At 39.7% G+C, this 25,056-nt stretch overlaps 1 pseudogene; it reads right to left on the bottom strand.

Annotated features, from left to right (window-relative positions):
- Window positions 1–639: 639 nt before the first annotated feature.
- Window positions 640–23,931, bottom strand: LOC145943386 (uncharacterized; annotated as a pseudogene).
- Window positions 23,932–25,056: the final 1,125 nt, after the last annotated feature.

Raw genomic sequence — 25,056 nt, 5'->3', positions numbered from 1 at the left:
AATCGAAAGTGCATGATGAAATCATTTTCGTTGTAATTTCTTGCTTGATTTTCTACATAATTCATAACCTTTATTGTATTCTTACAATTCCTTATAAGACTGGTTGCATCAAGTTTTCAATCATGTCGAAATCTGTAATAAATATTGTACGCATCTATGGTAATTGTGTATCTTGTTCCAAGTGTTATGTTGTAACAATGTGGAATATAAGTAAGAGTTTCACTCACTTTAAACAGATACACAAAAAGGATTTTTTACATATTTTTTAATTTCTTTATTCATGTGTGGTTAAGGTAGACTTATATTGAAAGAGCTAAATGTTACAAGCAAACCTCTTATCATGCGAACTGTTGCAGCTTAATAATTTTACTCTCACCATCATCCTCGACCATGAAATGTGGATCAGGAATGTTTTCATTTTCGTCGTCGTCGTCGGAAGAATCCATTAGCATGTAACAAATTTCACAAATTCCTTCCATTGCCATTGTAGAGAGGACGTGTTATTTAACTTTTTTTTTCGTAGGTTATGTTTCGCTGCGCATGCAAACCGCCATTTTTATCTCACACTTTCGCGTTTGTGCTATCATCGCTACACTTGAAAATTCATTCTATACTTAGTGTACATTACCCTAAATCTCTCTACACTAGTGAGTGTAAAAGTGTAGGTAAAACGAACAAACCTATCATATCAGCTCCTTGTGCGGCTTCCAGATATTGAGATAATATTTTTAAGATTTCTTTTTCGATAACAGATTATCTGTAGTGAGATAAATGAATTTTATCGGCATGGCCCATAAAATTTGCAAGCGTTGAAATTTCATTTTCAGATAGATTATAATGAACACATATTGTTGCTATATGCTTCCGTAATTCGGTTGCACGAATAGTTTCTGGATTTTCTGCGCCACTTTCTACTGCATATTGCCGTAATAAATCACACGCTAAAAGATATCTGTGTTTATCTTTTTTAAGCGAAGGAAGACCAAATAGGTATAGATTTTTCGAAGAAACTTTTGCAGCCTTTCTATGCTTTAAAATCATTTCGATGCAGTTTCTTAATTCTTCAGTTAGTAAGACTGGTACCGTTCGTCCAAGTTTACCTCTAAGGGTAAATCGTACATATTTTTTAGCAATTTCTTTGGCATGTGCTGAAAGTGCTTTATACATGTCGTGTGTCTGATAATTAATGCCTTGATATGCCTTATAATCCTCGATTAATGTCCTTTGTATCTCTCCGGCTCTATGACGATTAAACACTTGTATTGAAGTCAATGTTGCTTTAGTAAGCGAAAGCCATGCATCATAGGAGAACTTTTCTTTCAAGAAATTGTAAGCTGTTTCACGTTCTTGTTTAAAAAATTATGAAGCTTAATAATATCTGCTTTAGAGGGTAACGTAATTTTTTTACGTCTTAGATTTCTACTCATTGTTTTCGATATTGTTTTTGATACGTGTTGCAAAATCTTCGGTAAATACTTTCAAAAAGTCTTCGGCACGTAATTTCCTTTCCGCATCTTCTTTTCTAATACATCGATTGATTAAAAGTTTACCCACTTCTTTTATTAAACCTCCAACCGCAGAAGCCAGTGAAGGAGTTTTGTAAAATTTTCCACATAAAGATATCCGGCTAACGTATTAATTGTTTCAATGCAAGTATTGCTGTATCGGGGGAAGTAAATGGAAGCAAAATCAGTAGTATATGGGCCACTATAGCGAGTCAAAACAAACCCCCACCACTCGGCCACTGGCGCCAGAGGGGCGTGGCTAGACACGGCTTTTCGATCGCTGATTGGTCTATTTGTTTATTGGGGTCATTAGACCCAGGGTTCTGATAGGCTCTCTCCATAGTGGCCCAGCATTCTGATTGGCTGATTTTTTTGGAAAGATGGTGGGTGGGAGGGTTTTGGAAAAAGCCGACAAAATGGCGATAAAAATCGAGGTATAGCGAAGCCAGCGTGGGGGTTTATGACACCCCGACCGTCTATGATAGGCTCTAACTATAGTGGCCCAGCACGCTGATTGGTTGATTTTTGTATTTGGTGGGAAAGGGGGAGAGCGGACAGGGTTTCTGAAAAAAAGCCGACAATATGGCGATAAAAAAATCGAGGTATAGCGCTGCCGTCGTGGCGTTTATGACACTTCACACGTCGCACGTCTACCTGTAGCGATAGAGCGGATAGGCCCCGGTGACTATGTATAGCGCTGAAAAAAGATAAAAAATATGAGCATGCACTAATTTCGACTGACCGCTTACTCAGTGTCGTATTGTCAAATATCGTCAGCACCGTCGGTAACAAAAGAAACAAAAAATAAATAAAAAATACAACTGGCCAGCGTCCGTTTACAATTTCGACTAATCGCTTACTCAGCATCGCATTGTCGGATAGTATTGGCAGCTCAGGTCATAAAGGAGGCCTAAGAGAAAACACGTGCGTTCGAGTTCGTATTTAGTAACGCTATGTCCAGGTTTTATTGCTGAAAAGAATAAAATTATTTCGAAGTAAAGGGAGGATAGAGAGAAGGAAAATATTAGACAATTTGAAGTACAAAATTTTACTTTATGCTACTTTTTAAATAAAATTGATATTATTACATAGACGTGATACATAATATATATTTTCTTTATAGCTTATTACACTTAAAATTATAGGAACAAAACATTTTATAAATGTTACAATTATTGTTACAATTATTACTAATACTATATACAAATACTACAACTATTATAATAATTTACATTACTTTCCTAAAAAATGTATAAAATTCTTATATCCTACTTTGAAAGAAAGACGTGGAAGACCGAAGAAAATACGCGAGAAAAGAATATTATTATTCCGATGATAAATAATCGTACGGAACTGAGTAGCGGCTATTAATAAATCTACGTTTTACCAATACTGGTGCGCATATTTTCGTCTCGTCCCGCGTTACAATTTCATGAAACGCGGTGCGTCGAATTGCTCTAAAACGTAGATTTATTGTAGTTTCATTTTCTTCTTCTCCTTCGTCATCTTCTTTTTCTTTTTCTTGATTCTTTTCTCGCGCTAATAATAATTTTTTAACAATAATTAATTAATATGAATGTAGCTAGTGACAATTTGGAAATAATCAAAAAATGTACAAAGGCTTTATTAACGAGCAGATAATGGTTGATGCTTAATAAATATATTTTAATACATGATATACAATGATTAAATTTCGCGATACGTTTCGACACTTACTTGTGTCTTATCAGTCGCTGTGTTTCTTAGTTACAATTTGTTCATGTTCATCGAATTGATTAAAATACTGGTCGGAATTTAAGTTAGTCAATCTATTGTAATCGATCCATATTTTAAATATTCTGGATAGTAGTGATATAAGGCCGGTTCTAACTCAGGGGCAATGAGGGGGGGTGAGGGGCGAGGGGTACCCAGGGCGCGAGGGAATGACGTCACGCGGGGAGGGGGAATGACGTCATGCGGGAGGAGTCTGCGATGTACCGCGAGGGGTCCGCGAGGAGGGGGAAGCGTCCGCGATTTTGATACCGGGTCCGCGAGGGGTCCGCGGGGAGGGGAAGGCGTCCGCGAGGTTAGGGTCCGCGAGGGGTCCGCGGGGAGGGGGAGCGTCCGCGATTTTGGTACCGGGTCCGCGAGGGGTCCGCGGGGAGGGGGAGGCGTCCGCGAGGTTAGGGTCCGCGAGGGGTCCGCGGGGAGGGGGAGCGTCCGCGATTTAGGTGCCGGGTCCGCGAGGGGTCCGCGGGGTGGGGGAGCGTCCGCGATTTTGGAGCCGGGTCCGCGAGGGGTCCGCGGGGAGAGAGGAATCCGCGAAAGACCGCATGAAGCTTTTTGGGTGAGGGGTCCGCGCGGAGAGAGGAACGCGAAGGAGAGCGCGAGGCGAACATGAGAGAGAGATGACGCAAGCGAGGCGTATATGCAAGAGCGAGAGAGATAGTGCGAGATGGTTAGGTAGCGAAATGACGCGAGGCGTTCGCGAAGGAGAGCGCGAGGCGCACGCGAGAGAGATATCGCAAGAGCGAGAGAGATAGCGGTCGCGAGATGATGCGGCGATGGAGAGCGCGAGAGCTGATGCAGCGAAGGAGAGCGCGAGAGGCGGTCGCGAGAGAGGTAACGCGGCGAAGGAAAACGCAAAGAGAGAGGCGTTCGTAAGAGAGAATTTTTTTTAATTAATATTTTTTTCTTTTCATACGAGGGTTGTCTGAAAAGTTTCCGACCTCAACATGAAGATAGCAGCACTCGTAAACAAAAGTTGGGGAATGTGTTTGCGCATGCTTTGAAAGGTACTCACCAAAATTTCAGCCATTTTGGACGCGCAGTTGTTTGACAATCATTTGAGTGAGTCGATGTGAGTGTTTTTGTGAAAATGGAAAAAATCGAGTATCGAGCTGTCATTAAATATTTGTTTTTGAAAGGCAATACGCCTACGCAAATCAAAGACGAGTTGGACGCTGTGTACGGGGACTCTGCACCATCATTTACCACCGTGAAATTTTGGGCTGCTGAATTTAAACGTGGCCGTACCAGCTTGGGTGACGATGAACGTTCGGGACGTTCCAAAAACTGCAACCACTGACGATAATATCGCTCAAGTTCACCAAATGGTGCTAGACAACCGTCGAATTAAAGTTAGAGAGATAGCAGAGGCTATGAACATGTCCAAAGAACGTGTTTGTCACATATTGAATCAAGATTTAGGCATGAGAAAGCTGTCCGCGCGTTGGGTGCCGCGTTTGCTCACTTTGGACCAAAAACGTGTTCGAATGAACATTTCCAACGCTCTGTTGGCGCAGTTTAGGCGCAATAAATCAGAGTTTTGGCGCCGATTAATTACTGTAGATGAAACTTGGATACACCATTATACTCCAGAAATAAAAACACAGTCAAAACAGTGGCCATCACCTTCGTAAACAACTATTTTGCAGAGAAAGACGCCGAGTACTATTTGGACGGGTTGAAGAGATGAGAGCATCGCTGGAAGAAGTGTATAGACTTACAAGGAGACTATGTAGAAAAATAAAAGTTAATTTGAAGAAAAAATGTCTTGTATCTTTGTTAGGTCGGAAACTTTTCAGACAACCCTCGTATTTTTTTAAATTAATATTTTTAGGATGAGGAAGGGGAGAGGACTTATTCTAAAATAAATACATTTATTTAATATTTAAAATAATGTTTATTTATAACTGTGTGTGTATATATTTGCAAAATGTGTGTGTGTGTAAATTTAAAAATTTTAAATATAAAAATGAAAATATAATAATACAATAATATAAAAATATAAAATGTAAAATATAATAATAATAATATAAAAATATAAATTAATATAAAATGTAAAAAAGTATATAAAATTTAAAATATGAAATTTAAGTGGGTGAGAATGGTGGGGCGGTCGAATGCGAAGTGCTGCGAGAAGCGGAGGCGACGGCTGGGCGGGGACTCCTGCATAACAGAAAATTTTTATTAATTATTTTAATAATTTTTAAAAGTAAAAAGAAATACTTACTAGTTCCAATTTTCCACCACAGGTTCAGGTGGATATGGCTCTAGACCAAACAGCTCCCGAAGAGCGTACATGTTCTCCCATAGCCCATTGTAATTGGCATCCATTTCCCGCGCCTCTGCAGTTTCGCACCACATTTCTGTGAACATTCGCCGATGTTCCCACCTCATCATTCTCACCCACTCTCGTTCAGTCAAGCCTTGCTCCACCATGTGTTGCGGCCGTAAATTTTGTACAATGCTATCGATTATCTGAAAATATGAATATTTAATATATATCTAAACATACTGCAATATTCTGTACAATAGTTTTAAATAAATTGTACAACTTACTATTTCGGGGAGCGTACGGCGCAGAAAACCTCCAGTCATTTTTTAAAAATTGTTTTAGATACTAACACTTCAAACGTTGAAGACTTTGTGACGAACATCGCGGAGACAGACCCACTCTCGTTAAAAAGAGTAGGGGATGTATGACATAAGAATTAGCTTGAACGCTTACTCGGTACATGAGATAAGAAAACAGATGGTCCGAGACAAAGATTCCATGATGAGAATAAGCATATGAATAATATTTAAATTGAAACCACAATCGAACGTCAATAGAACCACGTTCGAACCACAATCGAACCTCGATCGAACCACGTTCAAACATCGATCAACCATCTTCAAACCACTTTTGAACCACTTTCATACCTCGATCAACCACAATCGAACGTCAATAGAACCACGTTCGAACCACAATCGAACATCGATCAACCACCTTCAAACCACTTTCGAACCACGTTCGTACCTCGATCGAACACCAATCAACCACCTTCAAACCTCGATCGAACATCAATCAACCACCTTCGAACCTCGATCGAACATCAATCAACCACATTCAAACCACAATCGACTACATTTAAAAATTATAACATAAGAATGCTGTCGCATACTGAAATTAATACGAGCACGTGCGGACATATAATTCTTGTATCCATATGAGGAAAAGGAGAGAGAGAACAAAGAGAATATTATTTTAATATTAATTTATTCAAAAAAAGGGTGTGGCGAATCATTGCGATGATTTGACCACCAATTAAATATTTTAAATACATTTTCTAAAGCGCAATTTTTTACATGTTTATCGCAATGTAGGCTATAGGTAGTATCTAAGTTGTTTAAGGTAGGAATATCTTCATAGTTTGCATCCAAGGTCTCAATAATGAAACCGTTTCTCGCATCATCCATCGGTCAACCATTCTCGCTTTTCATGGCCTTTTACGTACACAAGAGAGGATGACTCTTCTTCTTCTTGTATCATACCAGCGATAGCTGTTGTAATCAAACGCTGAGCCATGCTGTATGGAACGTTTCCATCTACCCATTGCAATCCATGATGATTTCGAGACAACCATGAGGCTTGACGTCTCTCCGATTTTATGAGCACACCCCATGGGGCATGCGAAATAATAATGTGAAACAATGAATCCTCTTCTCAGGATCGCCGCTTCCTTCACAATAAACTGTTTATTGAAAATAAATCCTTGTAGATCCACAAACGTCGGTACATCCATATTGTTGCAAGAATGTTGGACGACTGATGTCGATTGTTAAAAATCTCAATCTTTTATATCGGAGGATAATTGCTGGTTAAGTAATTTTACGAACTATGTTGGTCAACGGACAATATTCGACAACACGATCATGCAAACTGAGACAATAGGCGGTAGTATTTGCCGGTACATCTTCCTTACATTCAAATTCTATTCTCACGTCCACGATAGAATTTTTGACAGATTCATTTTGTCGCGAACAATCAATAACTGCGAGAGGACTGCAATGTAGAAATTTTGCGATAGTTAGTACATTCTCAATATCACACCCGTAATAAGATTTGCGAAAACGAGAGTACATATACAGAATCGACCATCTGTTTTTATCGAAATCTAAATTTAAATCATCGTAGGAATAAGATTCCGAGTTTAGATATAGCTTAACGTTGGCTAATTTACAATGATCGAATGTAGTATTATCTTTTGTCATAACATTCTTTTTACCAGTCTGCAGCGCAAAGATCACATATCGCGGCTTTTCCAGCTGAGAGGCGATTTTCACAGTCCACGAATGCTTGGTCGTACTATGTAACAGCGGAAATTCATACAGATCCCAAGAGCGAAAACTCATGTTTAAGAATCGCCCGCTTTCCAATGCTCGTAACAAGGATAGTTTATTGATTTCGTTCAATATTACATGTGGCATACGCCATTGTATTTTGATCAATTCAATATCAGCTTCCGCACGTCCATACAGACAATTGTTGTCGTTGCGCGAACGTATCAAAATTAATTCATGGCGAGCGTTAATCACAACTTGCTTGTAATCTTCGCAAAATCCCAACAGCATGTTGAGCGGTACGCAAAAGTTAAACATGCAACTATCACCACATGATCCATTATGCGTCATATCCCACCCGGCATTCTTCAAGATTTTACTTCTCTCGGTAGTTAAAGAGACATAATTTTTCAACGTAGAAGTTATTCCAACGTTTCTGTTGCGATCAATCTCCACACCATCGAGTTCATATCGAATTTCATCAAACATGAACGCAACGCAGTTATTTGCCAACACCAGCGTTTCATTTGCATCTATTTTAGATACCGTCAACTTTCCCTCAACATACAGAAAGCTTTCGCACGGTAACGTGTACAAATCCTGGTGGTGTATAGGTATCCGTATCTCATCGCAAGCGATGAGTTGGCGTATGGATTGTACGTATGTGTCTTAACCTTGACGATACGATCATCAAAGACTGGCTCACCACCAATATTCAAAATGTCAATCATCTTTTCGTACGATGAATCCCAATGATTTTAAAAATTTGCGATTCAATGCGCTGAGTTTCTTTTTAGTGTAACGAGATCTCTGATTATTGTCGCGCACTACAGCCGCCGCAGCTGCTCTCGCAAAAGTATTGTCCCTCGTAAAATTATTGTCTCTCACGTGCTCCGTATCATTTAGCACGAGCATCACACGCTAATTTTGTCGACGCCGTACGTGTAATCTTACAGTAACTTCCTCTCCTCGAAAATCCAGCAATCGTCCTTCTTGATCAACAATGCGTATCGTTAGATCAGTAATGCTCCGTACGACGATCGGGAGATAAATGATCTGTGCAGGCGTTTCCGATATCTTATATCCTGGTGGCACGCTCGGTGAAAATTCATGTATCGTGTGTACACGCTTGTCATTACTGTACGCACCAGTGGTGACGCTACATTCTATACGGATAATATTCACGCTAATAATATTTATAGGTAAATCCGAATCATGCCATTTGTGAGGTTGCAATATACGATTCGACGAGAATCCCAACAGCGATCCTATGCTGTCTGGTTTACTAAAATTTATTCTATAGATGCATTTGATTTCGCTCTTTAGAGTATTATGATTGGCGCGAAGCACTATTGCATCTTCATTCTGCTCCTTATTGGAAGGATATTGTGAAATTGCACGTCTCAGATACTCATCTATAGCTTGTATTTCGTATGATCCCTCGGGTATCGCAATTTCCTTGTCATCGTTATCAAAGTAAAATTTATTATTCTTAGAATTTACATTCGATATCGTATGATAAGTTTCAAAATCTGTTAAACCGAGCTCATAATCACCATTCGATAAATCTATAGCTGGAAAGTAGCTTACAGCGAGAACGCTACATTTACCAGTCAACGTTAGTGTTAGCGACATGTTGTCAAACTGAATCGTGATGATGGATTGACAGGCTTTATATCAGTCGTTTGAAGAAATCGTAAACACAATTGTCCACAATTATTCTGATTATAATTTTGATAGGATGTGTGATTGTATTCTATTTTCGTAACATTTAAATATGGCACCAATTCTTTGGGTGGTTGAAGATTGCCAAAACTATCGAAATATACTGCTCGATTTCCTCTCTTTACATATGCCACCCAATGGGTACCGGAACCATCAACGTCATCCAAATTTACAATACCGCTTTCATTTTGTCGTATACCGCTTATCGGTAAATTATTGCGCATGAAAACACCTCTAAAGAATGGTATACGCATACGCCTTGCCAGTTGTTGCAATTGTACATTAGTTGTTACACCCACAGGCATTTTTAGCGATTTTTTTTTGACGTTTTTTTTTTCTTAGTTGAGAATCCCTGTCCATGCTTGTATGGAGCGAGATAAACTCCACGACCTTCCATAGCGCGATTATGACGTTGCATTTCTTCAAGCTGACGTTGCGCAGCCTTGCTATCATTCACAGCCTTTGCGACTCCCGCTGCTCCACCGGCCAACGAACCGAGAACTCCCAACAATGGTAAAATTAGCAAGATACCACCACGCTTCGCCACAGGCAGTATTCGTTTCTTCTTCTTTTTCAAAGATTTTTTCGTCTTCATCCCCATACCGAATTTTGTCTTTGCTTTCATAGTTGCCCAAACAGTCGTAGCGGCTGCTCTTTTACCAAGAGTCGAATCTCTCGCAGTAATACGTTTTCGCGCTTTCGCAGCGAGTATATTATCAGCAACGTGTCGTTCTCTGAGGGTGTTGCTTTGAGAATATGCAATGTCGTGCTCACGACACGCGGGATCCAATGGATTAATACCTCGATCACCTCTAGCCAATCGCTTTTCCAAATGAGTCCCCGGACCGCAAAACTGATAGTCGGGGATATGGAATTCGATCGGAAGTGCGTTTATCGCGCGATTAAAGAGACCACTACCTATTTTCGTTGACATTCGCTGCAATCCTTTATCATTGGCGCTGGACCGTCGATGTGCGTTTGCTGCCACGGTCGATTGTAATGTTTGAAACAGCGGCGACAGGTCTGAATCTCTGGATCCGCCTTTATGTGTTCCGGAAGCTTATCCCACACGTAGTGGATGTGATTTTCATATCGCAATAAAAATGCTTTTGGTACAAATTGCAGCTGTTCGGCGCTTAAACCGTGAATATCGGAAGCACTTGTTAGCAGAACAAACATTTTTTCGGTACTGAGCGATTCATGGTTCCGCGCAGCTATAAATAGGCTCTCCATGACTCATTCATTCATTCGAGAGAAAACATGCGGTTCGTTCAGCAATCGACGATAATCAAAGTTACAAATTTCGACGATAAAACACGGTTAATGTTGGATAAAGAAATACGCAGACATGGAAACATGCTACCAAATACTATACGCGGTATCATCTGCGGCCCCTCGAATTGCAGTAAAACTAACACGTTGATTAGTTTGATAGAAAGCCCGTATGGTGTTCGCTTCGAGAACATGTACGTTTACTCGAAATCGCTTCAACAACCGAAATATCAATATTTGGAAAATTTGCTATCACCGATAGAAGAAATTGGTTATTTTACATTCTCTAATAATAGCGATGTCATTCCACCGAGGCGCTTCCGAATTCCATTTTTATCTTTGATGACGTGGCATGCGACAAGCAAGATATGATAAGAGAGTACTTTGCAATGGGACGACACTCGAGCGTCGACTGTTTCTATCTTTGTCAAACGTATGCCAAGATACCCAAGCATCTTATATGTGACAATGCAAATTTATTAATTTTATTTAAACAAGATGGGACAAACTTGAAACATGTGTACAACGATCACGTAAATACAGATATGTCTTACGATCATTTTCGCGCTTTTTGCCAGAAATGTTGGCAACATAAATATGGATTCGCGGCGATTGACAAGGATAGTCCACTGACTAATGGACGATATAGAAAAGGATTTAATGAATTTGCAATACCGCAAAGCAATTAGTCGCTTTCGACACATTGATCGAGCAACTTCTAAATTGCAACATGATGAATAACGATCGTGAAAAGATTGTGAGAGAGATTGCGAAAACGAGCGATTCAATCCGTAAAAAATATCGTTTCTTGAAAACTGGTAAAATGGAGGAGGACGATGCATTGGAGAGGCATTTTAAACCAATCTCTGAACCTCTGAAACAGCTTGTTGAAAATACAGTCGGTGTTGAGTCTGGTGAAGAAAAGATTGAACCGTCGAGTATGCTCGGAGAGAAAAAAGAGTTTAAAACAAAGCGATCAAATATATCATTGAGCGGTATAACTTCTACTCCAAAACGAATCAAAAGCAGGCGAATGCAACAATTATTGGATGCAACTACTTCTACTCCGATAAAAGATGTACAACCAAGGCAATTATTGCATGATAAGACGACTATCGAGGAAATTTTCGAGACTTCACCTGAATCGCTTGTGACATCAATTCAACATTCATTACAAACATCTGAGGGTCAAAATTCATTGCGAAATCACCTGGGTCCACTTGCTCAAAAATATGTGGCAGCTATATTGAGTCAAGATAAAAATTCCAAGATGGATTACGTATACGGTGTTAAATTTATCGACAAAGGAATGATGCTCGGTAATAAAAATTTCGATGTGGATAAAAATGATAATATAATTATCGATGGATCAAAATACGTTGGAACAGCAGGTCTTTACGAGTTTGTTTTCAAGAGAATTCCCGACGATGAAATATATACTACAAATGACTTGCAGAACTACAAAAGTATATTAATAAGAACAAATGCGCACAGACGAAATGGTAATGTGAATCAGCCAGTATTAGGTAACAAGGGATACAAATATAAATATATAATCGCACCATTATTCTCTGATAAAAAATCTGGAAAAGGTATACCGCATGCTATGACCTTAAACAATAATAAGATTGATTACGTGCATTGGAATGATCCCAACGAGTTGGTAGATCGTTTGCGATTGCTCGAAGCTTCACGTCAAGCCGGCAACAACGCCCACGGCAATGAAATATTGTCGATTATCGAGGAACTTTACGAAGCTGGTATTATTATAAAATAAGTTATACATCCACGATACGAGTCAGTCTGTCAATATTAGTGGTATCAAAATGTCGATTAATAAATTTGGATTATCACTTGGAACGTCGAATAATAATTCATATTATCAATGGAATGGATTACTAAGAAATTACGTGCGTGATAACACTCTGTGTCTAACAACCTCCGGCTATGACGCAAGGTCGCGCAAGATACGACGTGTAGCGCAACCGGAAGATGATAATGATGCAGCCAACAAACGATATGTCGAAGCGAGTGTCAAGCTTTTGAGAGATCAACAGAAAGAAATTGAGAAAAAAATAATCAGGCTTGAAAAGAATATGCAGGCGCTATTATTAACGCTGGATAAAATGGCTGTAACGCAGACTACATCAAAAGATACATAAAGAACTGTACGTGAAAATTATATCACATTATTACAAATATGCCTCGATCAAACACCTCTGAAAAGCAGCTACACGTGGAGGAATTGCACGCTCCAGCGAGAAGAAATTTTCCGCGTAGACGCGTCATAGTATGTGGATACGACGACCTGTGGCAAGCTGACGTGGTCGAGATGCGTCCTTATGCAAGAGTCAACAAAGGATACAATTACATACTCACCGTCATCGATGTGTTGAGCAAGTATGCATGGGCCGTACCGCTCAAGAATAAGAGCGGACGCGAAACAGCTGACGCTATCGCCGAGATAATTCGAGATAGCAAGTGATGTCCGAGAAACATACAAACCGATAGAGGAAAAGAATTTTACAATGCAAATGTGCAGAAACTCGTAAAAAAACACAACATCAATCATTACTCGACGTATTCTGTTATGAAAGCCTCAGTGGTGGAATGATTTACTCGTACTTTAAAGAACAATATGTGGAAAATGTTTACACTTAATGGCAATTACAAGTGGATCGACGCGCTGTCCCGACTCGTTGCAGAGTACAATGCGCGAAAACATCGCACTATCGGCATGAAGCCTATCGATGTTACTCCGGAGATTGCCGAAAAACTTTTAAATACGATATACAGTAACGTAAAAATTGCTGCTCCGGCAAGATTCAAAGTAGGCTGTCAGGTACACGTGAGTAAATTCAAGACCATCTTCGAAAAAGGTTTTACACCAAATTGGACTACCGAAATATTTAAAATTATCAAAGTGCAGAAAACTAATCCTGCGACATATATACTTGAAGATTCGCGAGGAAATTCCGTCGCCGGAGGATTCTACGAGTACGAGTTACATCATGTTGCAAATCCCGATGTATATCTCGTTGAAAAAATTTTGCGGAAAAAAGGCGATGATGTTTATGTGAAATGGTTGGGACTGGATAAATCTCACAACTCATGGATTCATAAAAATAATGTATTATAAACATTTATTTGATTAAAATATCTGTATACTGTTTATTTTACAATATATTTATCTAATAATTTTATACATACAAATATACATATAATATACATATTTATACAAAATATATTACAACAAATATTATTTACAAAGGTATTTTATAATGTCCCCATGGTAATGTATCAGTGGTTTCAGGTATGATATACCGCTTGTCATCGTGAGGACTTAGAGCAATTTTTGTCTCGCGAATGGTGTATACTTCATGCAATTTCGATCTTATACATGACTGACTACGTGTCATTACAATCTCTTCATTCAAACACCGCGTATAATCATCAAACGTTATCGTTCTCGTGACGACGTTACTCTTGACACCTTTTACTTTTTTCGTATCTTTCTTGCCATCCACTCGCAAGGCATACATTTTTGCTCTAAGCCCTACAAATTCGGTCATAATCACACCATTGTTTTCATCTTTCATTAGACCGGGTACCTTTTTATTCACGAGCGGTATACCGTACACATTGTCCGCAGTGTAATCGCTCGTATCAAATTTGTCGAGATTGCGCTTTATATTCTCGTACACATCTTCGCATTCGATGTGGTATATTAGGCTGTCTGTGTCGGTGTACATTACCCGGCATCTGTCACGATACAGCGGTGACATGTACTCATGATGAAATTCGTATAAACATGTTTTGGAGATGTCGAGTATGCACATGCCAACATAGATTGGTTTATAAAATTTTACGAGTTTGCGTAATTCGACAGCGATTAGATTTTCAGAAAAGATGCTTCTACTGTGGAAATTTGGTTTCGCAATCATTGCCTCTGCACCGTATCTTCCTTCCCAATGTGTGATAAGTTTTACATCAACCCGATTACGCACATTTTCCTTCGTTTTGCCGAATACTGCATTATTCATCAATTTATATAAATTTTTTTCAAAATCAATTTTTGCTTGCGTTCTTAATTGCGTATTAAGTTCGATATAATTTCGAAGCCATGGAGATTGCGCGAATTGTAATATGCGACGTATTTTTGCAACGCGAAGGCCGTGACGCGTACATTGCTGCAGGTTGCGGTAGTGTTACATATCGCTTCTTGTTGTATAGCGTTGCGAGAAGCTTATCTTCCCGCTTGCCTGGCGGCTTGTCGCGTGTTGGGCAAAACGGTAGGTCAGTGTGCGTGTCGTGAAGATGTCGCGGATATTCTAAATCTACCTCGAGGATGTAGCCTGTGGGTGAATCGAGCGCGATAGATGATGTGTCGAAATTAGATCGTAGATGTGTAGAAATACATCGTCGACCCATTGAAAATCAGCATAAGGCAATGGTCGACACATTGCCCATCCATACAAATTATTTACATCGAAATACATGAGATATGAAGATGGTTTCGATGGATCGTACGACTGCATGTACTTGTTATTAGCGTGTGCATATCTGTTTGAACATTGACTCAGACCGCCGCGTATACCCCGTTCGATAAACATTACCATGTCAACGTCTGTAAGTAATTCGAACGTAATTTTTGTATGCTTTAACATGGCGTCCCACGTATATCCGGGGAGAGTATAGTAATACGCGGGGTCGAGCCCATAACTCTCGATACATTTATCCCGGAAATTTTCAAAAATGTCAGCTAATAACATAACATCAGTTTTTAAATATAAGTCGCTATATTCGCCCAGCGTTCGAATGGAGAACCGCTCCCAGACGTTTTCGGCGTGCGCGTAATCGTTCTCGGATACAGTGTCGCCGGTCAAGGAACTGTAAAATGATTCGCGCGGTGGTAGACATGTATCATGCAACCTTTCAAAGCAGTTGATGTATTCGTATGGAAAGACACCTTTCCGTGTTAATAATTCGAAATTTTCGGTGGATAAATTTTAAAATTTCAATTGTAAATTTTTAAGTTTATCTTTACTTAGAAATGATGCCAATTTGTCGAGACTTGTCGTGAGAAATTTATATGAATCGATAAAACGTAATTTAATATTTCTGGATTTGTCTTCTGCAATTTGAACATTTTTTGTAAATGATATATATTTTTCTTTAGTTATTGGAAGTAATTCGATTCCCCCTTCGAACGCTGTAGCTATTTCCTTAATTATGAAATGTGAGTCGTAACCGGATAAATTATGAAATACTATTGGAATACAAAAAGAGTTTTCATAATTTAAGTTGCAATTTGAGTGTGCTGGACCTCTGTACCGCCCGGTCAGATGGCAATGATCGCGTACGCGTGTATCGTCATCTTGTATGAATGGTTTCTCACATATATGACAATGCGCCGCGCTATGAAATTTTTCCCACTCGTCTGATGTTAAATTTACCGTGGGGACGTTAGTTGCTAAAATATTCTTTACGCGTATCGCTAAATTTTGTAGTTGTACGGAAAACCACGAAACGCAATCTACACTACGACGAGAATAATACTCGGATAATGAATCGTCATATGAGCAATGTACATAATATGCTATACTAAATACTTGGTGATATTGAAAGTTTTTTTCTTCTTCCGTCTTTGTCAGCACACATTCGAGATCTGCGTATACGACAAAAGGAAGTCGCTCTTTGCGGTTAAAGTTGTTGAACGCGAGCCACTTGTCCTTATCGCTCGGTAACCGGATAGCGCAGTCATTCATCTTTCCGCAGTCTACCGTATGTGACTGCAACTTGTCTTCCGAATGGAAGTAGTGTAAGCATCTGTAAAACAAATAATTAGTTTTTTTTTCCCACATATATAATTTATATATATTACATTTTTATATATTTTATATATTGCGTTTTTAATTAAATATACGTACCGATCGCAGATATATTTCTTATGATCTTTTTTGCTCAATTGCGAGCTCACGAGCCGGGAGAGATTCTTGATCCATGCGAAATGTCCAATGTTGTTACTGTCTTCCACGTACAACAAGTTGATGTGTCTGTCTTTCTTCTGCTCACTGAGACGTATCGAGACAATGTTCTTTTCTTCGATGCTGTACACATTTATCGAAATGTTATTATGAACTTCAAACTTTTTAATTTGATTCACAGTCACTGGAAACTCAATGTCTTGGAGATTCAGCACTGTCGTATAATGTGGATATGATGATTCCCGTTCCACATTTCTTTCTGCGGGGTACAGAGCAGCGATCATCGCCCACGCGAAACATGCATTGTCTTTAGATTGCACGTTCACTACTGCTCTTTTGTTCATTATTTCTCGCGGCAATTTAATGTGACATCCCGCGCGCATTGGATTATACTTGTTTATATTTATATTCAAATTGATTATTCGCGACAATGCCCAACCACTATCACGTTCTTGAAATTCTTCTAGCGATGCTAGTGTGGGCTCGATAACGCGGCGATCGTACCAATCATGTAAATCGGAGGTGCGAAAGATTTCAAAATTTTTAGTGTTGACACTTTTATTAGCGCGCTTATCGCCTGACACAAACTCGCCATGAAATATAGTGTTCACTTTTACACTAGTGTGTTTTTGCAACACATTTTGCACACGTTCGATCACAATGTCTTTGGCATCCTCTAGAAATTGACGAGGTTCGATGTGGTTGCTGTTTATCACCGCACCAGTCAAGATGCGGCTCTCGAACGCCGTATCAATCTCTCGCCATATGAGTCCGATGTCTCGCGAACTGCTTCCGGCACCTGCATGTACAAAACGTCTGCGTACCGAATTCTTCAACCCTTCGAGACGCGCGATTTGGGAGACAAGCGATTGTCGAGCTCCGATCGGTAATCGTGGACGTTTTATTCGACTTTGTTCTTCCAGTGATTCGATGTATTCGTCACATTGCTGCTCCCACACATTATATTCTTCCACCGAATTCACCCTTGTGGCTTGCTCCAACAAACTTGCTTCCAATTGTGCCATTTTTGAGATGCACTTCATGAACCTCTGACAAAGATACTGACAGAGTATGCCTCCTTACCAGTATTTTTATTTGATCACTGACACTTGAAAAACTCGAGTATGTTGCATTTTGCACATTTGACCTTGACAATAATTCTAACATTTCATTTGAGGATGGTGTCATAGCGACCATGCAGCTGTTTGAAAATTGCAATTTTGCACATTTTGCTAATAAACTAATTGTGAACACCTGGGGGATGACAGCAGCCGGTGCATTGGCGCTCGTGATACATTTTAGCACATTTCGCAAGGTTCATCTCAAGGTGATAGCAGCCGTGCATCGGCGCTTGAAAATTTTGAATATGTTGCATTTTTGCACATTTTTGACCTTGACAATAATTCTAACATTTCATTTGAGGGTGATGTCATAGCAGCCGCGCATCGGCGCTTGCAAATTTTGAACATGTTGCATTTTGCACATTTTGACCTTGACAATAATTCTAACATTTCATTTGAGGATGATGTCATAGCAGCCGCGCATCGGCGCTTGAAAATTTTGAACATGTTGCATTTTGCACATTTTGACCTTGACAATAATTCTAACATTTCATTTGAGGATGGTGTCATAGCGCATCGGCGCTTGAAAATTTTGAATATGCTGCATTTTGAACACCTGGGACTGATGTCATAGCAGCAGCTGTGCATCGGTGCTTTGATTGGTTGAAAATAATATTGGATCAGCATTAATCCCCACCCCATCACAGTGGATATTATGGATAAAATTTAAAAATAATTTAGTATCACATTGATCACTCGATTGAAAAGGTTCTTTTAAAATGTACTCCGCCAGCATGAATTATTACGTTCCAGTACAGGAGAGCAATGTTTTGTGCAAGAAGAAATGTGACGAGTAAGTTTCAATATTATCTGTTAAATAAAGATTTTTAAATAATGATTTTTAAATAATTATTTTCAATAAAATTTTTGTAGCGCTTCATCTCATCGTGCGGCTCGTATACTTGGAAGAAGATACGTCTTAACCCCAACATCATACAAATATTTGGAAATAGGAATCAGCGTCGGAATAATATCCTATGTGGAATTGGCTCTCGGTGATAATCGAGGCAATCAAATAATATTACCCATTGAAACATGGAAATCTCTAATGCGGAAACGAGCAGACATTGAGCAGCTAACTGAAACTCCGCTATGGATTAGTGATCTGACACTCGAAGCGGTTAACATGTATACTTCAAAAATTATAAAAATTACATTATCTGATAATTCTTTGTACATCAAACCATCAACGTTACTACATTTATTCGATTTCGACAAATGTATTGATCATATGTATTCCTGGCTGTGTGAGAATACTCATAGTGTTAATGAAAAATTTAAGCAATTTGTAAATATTTTACAATGTGATAATATCCGCGATGTGAGCAATGCCGCAAAGGCGATACGTGATAGTAATATGTTTAATAGCGAATCACTTATAGATTGTGAATTAATAACTTGTGCTATAAATGAAATTATTTATAATGCTTGCAACAAATAAATTATTTTACTGTTAAACTGTGTTTAATTATTTCTTCCCTGTCTGATATACATAGTCGACAAAACTCTCTGGAGATGTAGAAAAATGATGAGTTAGATGATACTCCAGTTAGAACAAAGAGATGAAGAGATGAAGAGAGATGTAGAATTAAAATCATGAGGGGAGCAACATTATAATATATGTGTCGTGTCATAGAGTAGCAGACTTATACTTGCATGCTCGTGCTGTGCGGTTGTATGAAACTGTATGATATACTCTAATTGAAGGGAAAACGTGTTGTAAAGATGTTAACTCTGGGGGAATACATTGCATCGCTGGAAAAAGATGTGTTAAAAATTGCTGCTGCGTTTGAAAAAGAAAATTTTGCAGTGCGTCCGACTGAAAGTGATAAAGTGGATTATCTGTCCTGGGAGTTGGAGTGCGATGGATGTATCGACTTGTTAGAAGGAAAATGCCCACAAGAACTAATGAGAATTTTCGGAATGAAAATCAACTCCAAGAAATTATTGATCGGAGATTTGCAGTCACGGACCGCTCGAATCGCGCGACTTGAAGAAATAAGAAGATTGCTACGCAGACGTTACTTAAGCGTAGATACCAATGTTCCAGCACTATCGACAAACACTCCAGTAAATTCAATCGTGCAGGCAATACACGGGCGCGAAATAGGTTTCAAAAAACGTCACACGAAAAACCTGTATGATTGCATCTTTACGCATAATTTGTATCATTCTCCATTCGACTATTTTGATTGGCGAGTTCAAAATTTCTATGTAACAGAACTCAATCCTGGTTGTATTGCAAACGAGTTTTGGTAATCTGTGTAAGTCTCATTAATTTTATAATAAATAAATTAAAATATTTATAAATTAATAAAATAATAAAATGACTCATAAAATAAATAATATATTTAATAAAAATTTTCTGTTATGCAGGAGTCTTTCACGGCCGCTGCACCATCGTGCCGCGCCAACGTCCGCCGACACCCACCATCTCGCAGCCACCATCGCGCTGCTGTATATATTTTATATTTTTATATTATTGTATTATTATATTTTACATTTTATATTAATTTATATTTTATATTCATATTTTATATTATTCTTATATTCGTATTTTTTATCATTCTTATATTTTTACACACACACACACACAAAATTGTATGATTGCACACACATACTCATTTTAAAAATAAAAATTATTTTAAATATTAAATAAATGTATTTATTTTAGAATAGGTCCTCTCCTTGCATCCCTACTATTAATAATAGCAGAAGATATATTAAATTATTATTACGGATATTATTATAAAAAATTCTCTCTCGCGTCCGCCTCTCGCGCTCTCCTTCGCTGCATCAGCTCTCGCGCTCTCCATCGCCGCATCATCTCGCGACCGCTATCTCTCTCGCTCTTGCGATATCTCTCTCGCGTGCGCCTCGCGCTCTCCTTCGCGAACGTCTCGCGTCATCTCGCTACCTAACCACCTCGCACTATCTCTCTCGCTCTTGCATATACGCCTCGCTTGCGTCATCTCTCTCTCATGTTCGCCTCGCGATCTCCTTCGCGTTCCTCTCTCCGCGCGGACCCCTCACCCAAAAAGCTTCATGCGGTCTTTCGCGGATTCCTCTCTTCCCGCGGACCCCTCGCGGACCCGGCTCCAAAATCGCGGAAGCTCACCCTCCCCGCGGACCCCTCGCGGACCCGGCACCTAAATCGCGGACGCTCCCCCTCCCCGCGGACCCCTCGCTGACCCGGCACCAAAATCGCGTACGCTCCCCCTCCCCGCGGACCCCTCGCGGACACCTCCCCCTCCCCGCGGATCCCTCGCGGACCCGGTACCAAAATCGCGGACGCTTCCCCCTTCCCGCGGACCCCTCGCGGTACATCGCGGACGCCTCCCGCGTGACGTCATTTCCCCACCCTGCGTGACGTCATTCCCCCTCCCCGCGTGACGTCATTGCCCCGCGCCCTGGGTTCCCCTCGCCCCTCACCCCCCCTCATTGCCACTGAGTTAGAACCGGCCTTATATCACTACTCTGGATGTTTCATTACCAAATTGATTTTTAATGAACAAACAACCGTATGTATATGGGATGTTATGACGCATTTTTTGCCGGCGTTTATACAATAATTAATTATTATGAATGTAGCTCGTGACAGTTTGGAAATAATCAAAAAATGTACAAAAGCTTTATTAACGAGCAGATAATGGTTGATGCTTAATAAATATATTTTAATACATGATATACAATGATTAAATTTCGCGATACGTTTCGACACTTACTTGTGTCTTATCAGTCGCTGTGTTTCTTAGTTACAATTTGTTCATGTTCATCGAATTGATTAAAATACTGGTCGGAATTTAAGTTAGTCAATCTATTGTAATCGATCCATATTTTAAATATTCTGGATGTTTCATTACCAAATTGATTTTTAATGAACAAACAACTGTATGTATATGGGATGTTATGACGCATTTTTTGCCGGCGTTTATACAATAATTAATTAATATGAATGTAGCTCGTGACAATTTGGAAATAATCAAAAAATGTACAAAGGCTTTATTAACGAGCAGATAATGGTTGATGCTTAATAAATATATTTTAATACATGATATACAATGATTAAATTTCGCGATACGTTTCGACACTTACTTGTGTCTTATCAGTCGCTGTGTTTCTTAGTTACAATTTGTTCATGTTCATCGAATTGATTAAAATACTGGTCGGAATTTAAGTTAGTCAATCTATTGTAATCGATCCATATTTTAAATATTCTGGATGTTTCATTACCAAATTGATTTTTAATGAACAAACAACCGTATGTATATAGGATGTTATGACGCATTTTTTGCCGGCGTTTATACAATAATTAATTAATATGAATGTAGCTCGTGACAATTTGGAAATAATCAAAAAATGTACAAAGGCTTTATTAACGAGCAGATAATGGTTGATGCTTAATAAAGCCTGCTCGTTAATAAAGCCTTTGTACATTTTTTTATTATTTCCAAATTGTCACGAGCTACATTCATATTAATTAATTATTGTATAAACGCCGGCAAAAAATGCGTCATAACATCCCATATACATACAGTTGTTTGTTCATTAAAAATCAATTTGGTAATGAAACATCCAGAATATTTAAAATATGGATCGATTACAATAGATTGACTAACTTAAATTCCAACCAGTATTTTAATCAATTCGATGAACATGAACAAATTGTAACTAAGAAACACAGCGACTGATAAGACACAAGTAAGTGTCGAAACGTATCGCGAAATTTAATTATTGTATGTCATGTATTAAAATATATTTATTAAGCATCAACCATTATCTGCTCGTTAATAAAGCCTTTGTACATTTTTTGATAATTTTTTAATGCTCTTAAAATTAACGTACCGCGAATTCTTGTAATTAAGGGTTATTCCTTTAACTTTACAAGTCTCATATTCACAGCCCCCGGGTGTTCGCACAATGTAGGCGTAAAATTTTGGGCCACCGGACACGAACTCTTCGATGTAGCTACCGCGACCGTAGCTCTCGAGCTCGTTAGTCATATCGCCTAAAAAATTACCCGTGCACGGCTCATATTCATGCGGATCACCGGTGCTCGCATAAATACAGGAATCGGTATCGTAATATAACACGCGGCGATCTAAACGCTCTAAATATTCGTATAATTTTAATCGTGCTTGCGCGGTCGTATATGCAGCTATTACTACGTTGGTTATCGGAGGGTACGACAGCCTCTTGTCGCAATCGCCACGAAACATATATTACCTCGTCGTTTACAGGTAATATATTGGTTATCTCGTGTTCGGGATTTGTTAATAATGACATGAAACGCTGCTGCGTTTTAACGACTTCGGTGTTCGACAAATTGGATCGCTGGCCAAATTTTCCCTAGAATGAATTCAAACAAAGCTTCGCGACCGAACGTAAACCAGGGTTTCGCGCTATGTTACGCTTATCGAGAACAATACCCTCGGTTTCCCCGTACTCCCTTAGATATTGCTCTTTAGCGTCATCGTCCTCGCATTCGCTCGGCCACCCACTTGCTTCCTGTTTAAGTTGTAGAAATGAGTTTACATATTCGGCGAACAATCCACCTTGCCGTGTTTCGCGATTATATTGACTAATTTCATATTGCCAAATTTCATTTACTTTTATCACAAGATAACCCTTTTCGATGGCCTTGCGTAATTCGCAGGACACCCACGTGCCCTCGAATTCGCGTTCGCTAGGACGCTCGTGCGTACACGCCGACTGCGAAAATGTTTCGCAGCAACTGCGACTTAAGGCAAATAACAATTTTCCGTGCGAGCGATACGGAAGTACCGGATGAAATAAATCGCGCGGTGGAAGTACTGTACAACGTACGAGGCCTTCGACAGAGTCAAAATTATAATTCGGTGCCGTTCCGATTAAAGTGGAGCATTCATCTCCGATATAAATGACAGGATGGTTGATAGGGAAAGCACCCGTCTTCAATACATACGGGTACAAAGAACATACGTCCACGTAATGTATTTTCTCCGCACCCGAAATTTTGTAAAGTGTCGTGATATTTCCCATACGTCCACCGAAAAATGCGTCGCGAGGATCGAGCGGAGCTGTTTCCAGCAATGGATGCTTCTCGAGAAATTCGCGCATCTCGCGATTATCCCGCATTTCTCGATCGAAAGCACACTCCCACTTTTCTGTCACCAAGTACCCCCGTTGTCGAAGTCGCCACGAGATCGAGAGAGTTCGCTCGTATCGCGAGTCAATCGTGTCTCTACGCTCCATAGCCGACGGAAACGGTCTATCGCGATTTATCGGAAAGCACGAAGTACATCCATGCCAAAAGCAGCCGTGGAATTGCAACACGTGACGAGATGTTATCCCCGTTTCCGATGTCTTTTCATAATAACCATCGACGAGTGTGCCGTCATTCGATATTCACGTGCACGCCCTGCGTGGTTTATAGGATGACCGAGCTCGCGTTCCTTCCATATCAACCACTGCAGAGCTTTACGCGAATGCGTGTTCGCTTTTCTGTAGCCGCCTGCTGGAATGACACCTATCGTATTCGTGTGTAAGAAGTTTTTCCGAAAAACTGTCATACACGTCGAAGCAATAGTTGTACATTCCTCGAACGGGCATACATTTCCGCGATCTATAAAAATTTTTCTCAACGCCATGCACGCTTGTCGAAGTATATCAACATCGGTACGGCAATATTGCACTATCTCGCGTTGAAAATCAAACACAGAGTTTTTTAGCCGCATGTCAGTGTGCCACGCGAGAAAGCGTTCGCGCTCTTTCGATTTCATGGTTTCGGGAGAGTAGTAATGCGCGGCGGGTAATGGTCCAACATACATTTGATTTTCGACAGTATTGAATAAGTGCGGAAATATGCCTTTATCCGCTGTATCCTCCAGCCCGAAAGCTTTCGGCAACTCGGATAAACGCATCGGCATATAATTTACGCTATCGATAAACTTTGTATGTCTAACCGTTAATACGACGATTTTAGTTCCGTTCAGAATAACTTTCGGCACGAGATTGACGCTATTTTCCACAATATGTTTCAAAATAAACTGAGCGTCGAACGCTTTCGCATTATGCGCTATGCATATGATCTGTTTGAAATATTTCGTCCTTCGCGTTGCGAAATCGACAAAATATTTCACCGGATCATTACGAAACACGAACTCTCGCACTCCGCACCAGCGACAACACACGGACATGTCATTGTCTCGCGCGCACGCTTCGCAAATTTGTTGCGTGACGCAGAGTGTCGGAACGTGTTTTTTTACTGACGTCGTACCTTCGATCGTCTCGTCCTGCCGCGTTTCGAAATCGTAAAACACAAATGCTACGCGTCCTTTTCTGTCTTTATATGAAAATGTGCTCGTTTTCTCATTATCA

The sequence above is a fragment of the Prenolepis imparis genome, unplaced genomic scaffold (assembly GCF_030444845.1).
Source record: "Prenolepis imparis isolate NDT839.2.m4 unplaced genomic scaffold, iyPreImpa1.0 SCAF_12, whole genome shotgun sequence".
In the NCBI taxonomy this organism is placed as follows: Eukaryota; Metazoa; Arthropoda; class Insecta; order Hymenoptera; family Formicidae; genus Prenolepis; species Prenolepis imparis.
The sequence above is the reverse complement of the archived record's forward strand: the minus strand, read 5'-3'. Positions and strand labels throughout refer to the sequence as shown.